Consider the following 6,568-nt stretch of genomic DNA (forward strand, 5'->3'; position numbering starts at 1 on the left):
AAGAAAAAAAAGACGTTCATCCATAACACGTGAAACTTGCAGAACAAGCTACTAAAGCCTAAAATCACGTCATAACGTGAAACTTGCGGAACAAGCTACTAAGGCCTAAAATCACGTCATAACGTGAAACTTGCGGAACAAGCTACTAAGGCCTAAAATCAGGTCATATTAAATATACTGATGATTAATTTCCTTATTTAGTTTAATATAAATATTTACATGTAAATCATAATCGAACTTAACTTCTCGAGCCGTATATATATATCTTATAAATCCATCAAGAAAACCCTCAACAACAGTTTAAGTTTGTCGATCTTAAAATTCCGAAAACCCTCAACAGTTTAAGGTTGTCGATCAGTAACAATGGCTGAATCTTCATGTTTGAATTTCGACTTTGGCATTAAAAGGTAGGTTATTATTATGTGTAGAAAACCAAGTTCAACAGTATGTAGGAAAACATTATTGGTGTCTAAGTTTGATCTTTTTTGAACGATTGAGTAGGCTTTTGGAATAGTTTGTATGTGTTTTTATTTGTGTATATATATATGCATCAGGATAATAATCAAGTTATAATTGGGTGTGTGTAATTGTATTTTTTTAGTGACGATGAGGATCTATACGAGCAAGAATCAGTGGAATTTGAAGATGGATTTAAGACAATTATCGTTATTGATAACTTACCGGTTGTGCCACGGGAAAAGTTTGATAGACTTGAAGTTGTGGTTCGTAAACGTTTCAGTCAGTATGGTGTAATTAAGGAGAATGGTTTCTGGATGCCTGTTGAGTAAGACACCGGGAAAACTCGAGGATTTTGCTTTATCGAGTACAACACTCCTCAGGTATCTATTCCTCGTATTTTGAAATTATGATCTATGAAGAATTTTCTTTTAATTATTTAAAAACTTGCGGTGTCTTTTGATGACGTACAATTGTTATTTTAGGAAGCTGAGCTTGCTAAGAATGAGGCCAATAAATCCCAGCTAGGTAATTATAAGTTAGCCGCTAACACGCTTGATGAAATAGACGTGTTCATGAACGTCCTAGATGAGTGGGCTCCTCCAGAAGCTAGACCCTTCACACCAGGGGTATGTATTTTGTTTTGACTAAAAAATACATGTAAGTTACTATATAGAGGTAAATTAAAAATATGAAACTTTGTTTTGTAAAATCAGGAGAATCTGCAGCGTTGGCTTGGTGATGAGAAAGGTAGAGATCAGTTTGTTATTCGTTCGAGATCGGACACGGAGGTCCTGTGGAATGATGCTAGACAAGTTAAAGCTGATCCGGTTTACAAACGCACTGTAATAAAATTATGCTTTTTTTTACTTGTATTTTTAGCTGGATAAAAAAGAATCATACTAAAAAATGGAATTTGTTTTGTAGTTTTGGACTGAAAGTTTTGTGTAGTGGTCACCGTTAGGGACCTACTTAGCCACGGTTCATAGACAGGGTGTTGCTGTATGGGGTGGTGCTGCTAGTTTTAATCAGCTAATGCGATATGCGCATCCACAGGTTCTTTTGATCATGGCTTTTCTATCTTTCAGTAAATATTATTTAATTTATTTTTTTGATATTTACCTTTGATCCTGGATTTGTGCTCTTAACCGTAGGTCAAACTTATTGACTTCTCCCCTGGTGAAAAATATTTGGTGACTTACAGCAGTCATGAGCCAAGCAACCCTCGCGACACTCAGGTGAGAATACCAATTCTGTATCCAATTTTAATGATTTTTATGATATTGGGTCCTACTATTCTCACATGTCCCCAATATCTGATTTCACACCTACAAACGGCTGCTCACAAATGCTCAAATGGTCGTATCAGAAGTTAAACAAGCATTGGACAAATCCCCCAACACCTGTTTTGAAAGTAGGGGATTCAAAACGGCCATTTGAAAATGGTGTGAGATTAGATGTTGGACGGGCGTGTGTATAGCATGCCTCATGATATTTTTTTCGTTAATGACTGTATGATTTGCTCATGATCAGAAAGTGGTGCTTAACATATTTGATGTGAGAACTGGAAAATTAATGAAAGATTTCAAGGGAAGTGCAGATGAGTTTGCGTTTGGAGGAACTGCCGGTTTTTCTTGGCCTTTCATCAGGTAATAAATTAATAAGGATATAAATCCATGTCTTCTAATAAGCATTTATATTTGTCACATTGATGTTAATTTGAGCTTTTGCAGATGGGGTGGAGGAAACGAAGACAAATATTTTTCTCTGCTTGGGAAAAATTTCATCTCTGTGTATGAAACCGACAAGTTTACTCTTATGGACGATGAATCCGTTAAAGCTGAAAATGTCTTGGACTTTAGTTGGTCACCCACTGATTCTATTTTAGCACTCTTTGTTCCTCAACTTGCTGGTGGAAATCAACCTGCAAGAGTAGGTTTTCCATTTCATGCTCTTTAATTTTGACTAATAATGACACGTTACATTGAATTAATGATATTTGTACTACCAATTTTGTAGGTTAGTCTGTATCAAATCCCAAGCAAAGTAGAACCGAGGCAAAAGAATCTTTTCAATGTTAGTGACTGTAAAATGTATTGGCAAAGTAATGGGGAGTATCTAGCAGTAAAAGTTGATCGCTACACAAAAACTAAAAAGAGTACATATACGGGCTTTGAGCTTTTCAGAATCAAGGAGCGTGACATGCCGATTCAGGCTTTTGGGCTAGAAAACAGGAATGATAAAGTTATTTCATTTGTATGGGAGCCAAAAGGTCACAGATTTGCGGTTATACATGGCGATAATTCGAGGCCCGATGTTAGTTTCTATTCGGTTAGAGGTGGTAAGATATCAAAGCTCACAACCTTAAAGCAAAAGCAGGCAAATGCTCTGTTCTGGTCCTTTTGTTATCTTGGCTGGATTGAAGGGACAGTTAGAGTTCTACAATGTTGATGAGCTTAAAACAATGGCAACCGTTGAACATTTTATGGCAACAGATGTTGAATGGGATCCTACTGGAAGGTATACCAAACTAAAAAGATATTGTCAATATTTTGATTTTTTGACCCATTTGAGATTAAGCATATAGGCCAAGGCAACTAATACTAATTTGTAGGTATGTTGCAACTTCGGTTACATCCGTACATGAGATGGAAAATGGATCTAACATTTGGTCATTCAACGGCAAGTTACTGTACCGTATACCCAAGGACCATCTCTCTCAGGTAATTATTTGATTATTACAACTTTACAACTTCATATTGAAGTCTGGACATGATCATTACTTGCTAAAAAAATCATGTTTGATAATAGTAAAAGATGATGACGAAAAACATTTAATTGATGCAGTTTTTATGGAGGCCTCGGCCACCATCCTTGTTAAGCCCCGAGAAAGAGGAAGATATATTCAAGAATCTAAAAGAATACAGTAAAAAGTATGAGATGGAGGATGAAGACATAATGGTGTTATCAAGCGAGCGGGATCGTGAAAAAAGGAAGCAATTGAATGAAGAATGGGAAAGGTGGCTAAACGAGTGGAAAAGATATCATGAAGATGAAAATATGGCGAGACAATTGCTGAGAGATGGAGAAGCAAGTGATGTTGAAGCTGAACAAGTGGAAGTGGAAGAGGAAGATTTGTTGGATGTAACTAGAGAAATCCTTGCAGATGTATGAAAAAACATTGTTTGTTTTTTTGTTTTTTGAGAAAATTATTAGCAGTTGTAAAGACTTGATTGGATGAAATTATGGAATGTTAACCGAGTTAAATTAAATTGTAACTAATTATGACCAATTTTTGTAGTAAAATACAACGGCCAATATCATACCTCGTATGGAACATCGTTCTACTTTCTCCAATAACACATACAACTCAAGACTGACTTTTTAGTTATGGTCAAACTAGAAGTCAGACTGAAAGTCCTTCGTGTCCAACTCGAGATTGCGCAATGCAAAGAACACCAAATGGCACATAAAAGAAAGAAACTGACAGTTATGCTCACCTAAACCCCGCTTATAATATAAGCCCTTGTTTATATGCCACACTTTTAAATTAATCTAAGATGTTGAAAGAAAAGGGGAAACCGCACATGCAAGATAGAACAACTTTGTCTAAAATGTTGCAAGAGGAGAAACCATCAATCAAGTTACAACCAACAAAAAACACCTTGTGCGACCATAAACCCAACCCAACTTGTGCAAGAACTCGTGACTCAGACAAAAAGGTGTTAAAATTATGACTTTATGTTCAATTCATTTGTCGTAATCTTACAGTTTGGTGTTCTAATAATTTAATTCAGTCTTCTAATAACTAGTTAATTGTGCTAACAAGGTCTCTTCCAGAGTTCGTTCTAGAGTATGTGTTATGCAGCTTGAATACAATGAAGTTAAAGTAGAAGGATCGTTGTGCAATGTTGTAAAAGATAATTAATTGCTTATAACTAATTTAAAGAGTTGAGAGGCTTGGTGATCATTCTTAAAATTGTGTTGTGAATATATAGAGACAATAAAAGAAGTTGGTTTGCGTCTCTTTGTGCAGATTCATAGTCTTGTTTAGTTCTTGAGTCTTATTTTCCATGTTATTTCTTTTCTTTGAGTTATGGTGTTTGTTCGATTCATCACAATAGTTAATCGTTAGAATTTGTTTGAACGAATTGTATCTCTGGTTCATTTTGAATAAAATTGCTGATTCTAACAAAAAAACACAATTCATGTCATCCATCTGCGTGACACCCACATAGGCTTTTTAAAGCCAATCTCTTAATCTTGGGTAATTTTAATTTGTAAATTACACAGTTCATGTCATCCCTACTCATATCTCTAAAAAGCCCTTGGTTCCATACAAGCAACGATGTCCTCACAAGGTAGTTCTGGTCCTTCCCGATTAGTTTTGTGTTTCTTCTTTTATATGGCCGAGCTATTTGTAACGATTCCTTCATTCTAATCTAGTGTTTTTTTGTAAATCAGTTTTTCCTTTTTATGTAGATGGAGACTCTCTACATCTTCACACTGTAACTTGTCTATAATGATTCGGTGATTAAATTATGGACAACTAACAGAATATCGACGATAATTTTTATTTTTCAGTTTGTTGTTTGCCATTTATGGATATTATTTTTGCTTCTTCCCAGCCTGTCAAGTAATATCAATTTTTGTGTACTCCAAATATCAATTCTCGTATACTGTGTGAGCCATATAACTTATTGTGGGATGTTACTTAGGGGGTTGTTTTAATAGTCTTGTCTGTCTCCTGATGGTTGGTTAATTTGTATATGTTTTAGTTCGTTTATTCTTTAGTTTTAATTGTTTATTTTAGGAACTTCGATACTTCATACGTGTATTATTGGATTCAGGTTACAGGCTTTAAAGCACTCAATTTGGACCTGTTGTGACACAGAATGAAGACCGCGATGCCCAGCATGCGAAACAAGGAATATTAATGAAGTTTGCTGGTGACAAGTCCCATCGCGATACGCAATGGGCTTGGTGACAAGTCAGACGGGCTGTTAGGGTTTTTATTCAAATTTTCATCATAAGCAACCTAACTTGTATTATATAGAGAGGCGATTTCCAGAGCAAAAAGGAGCCGATTCCATCCTTCCAGATCGTGTCAAGACCATATCTATGATCGAAATCATCCTTATTGACGATTCGATGATGTCGCGGCTCGGCTAATCTCCTAGAATCTCACTCGTCATATATAGTTTGTAACTTTTACTGTTTTTCTCATGTGATTAAGAACAATATGTATAATTGTTTATGGTTGATATATGATTATTGATGTTTAGTATTTCTGTGTGTTCAATCGGTTTAGGTTTATGTTAGTCTGAATGATTTGTTACCAGTTGCCAGATAATTGATCATATGATTGTTTGATTAGATTAAATACGATAAAACATATAATTGTCCTTAACTGAGTCACACTGACAATGACTGTTTGATAACTAGTGCCGTGTGTAAAGCGATTGTTGATGTCTAAGGTTTTGTCATAGGTTGCTTACTTGAATTCCTTGGTGTGATTTGCTTTGTTAATTGATTGAAACTCGTTTATTTGTTTATTTGCTTAATTCTCTAAAATCAACTTAATTACTTGTATGATCAGCACTATATCTGTTACTTCTTAATATTGAAACTGTTTACACTATTACATTGACCACATACTCTGGTGGATACGATACCTTACTTATCCTATCTATATAGTTTAACTAGGTTTTTGATTGACTTGAACGACGGTCATCATCTCCAAAAGCTTATAAGTCTCCCTATATATATTTCAAAGACAAAAGCTTTTAGTTACAAATGTTTGTCATATTCTTAGGGATGTGTTATTTTGAGATTCTAATCTTCCCATTCGTTTGGTTAAAACATACATCTATTTGTTGACAAGTATATAACTTAGTGAAATTCTAATATGTGATTATTGGTAACTTTTAAAATTGTTTGCCCTCTTTAGCAAATGACAATATTGAAATGATCATAGTTCATCATAAAGTGAAATATGTGTTAAAAAATGTCTGCAAGCTTCAAAAATTTAGAACACATCAAAGATAAAAAGAATTGAAGAAGGCAAAACCGAGTCCCGTAGGGAAAAGCAAAATGGGAACGACCTAAATCA

The 6,568-nt window shown here is 35.0% G+C and overlaps 1 pseudogene across 1 annotated transcript; it reads left to right on the forward strand.

The window, feature by feature from the left end:
- Positions 1-363: 363 nt before the first annotated feature.
- Positions 364-3,630, forward strand: LOC143621701 (eukaryotic translation initiation factor 3 subunit B-like; annotated as a pseudogene). Its single transcript, XR_013151583.1, has 10 exons — positions 364-407; positions 590-839; positions 942-1,301; positions 1,384-1,512; positions 1,611-1,694; positions 1,990-2,105; positions 2,190-2,388; positions 2,476-2,976; positions 3,071-3,179; positions 3,304-3,630. The product of XR_013151583.1 is annotated as a eukaryotic translation initiation factor 3 subunit B-like (transcript).
- Positions 3,631-6,568: the final 2,938 nt, after the last annotated feature.

The sequence above is a fragment of the Bidens hawaiensis genome, unplaced genomic scaffold, assembly GCF_021521415.1.
Source record: "Bidens hawaiensis isolate Kalapana, Puna unplaced genomic scaffold, B.hawaiensis_p1.1 tig00002935_1, whole genome shotgun sequence".
Lineage (NCBI taxonomy): Eukaryota > Viridiplantae > Streptophyta > Magnoliopsida > Asterales > Asteraceae > Bidens > Bidens hawaiensis.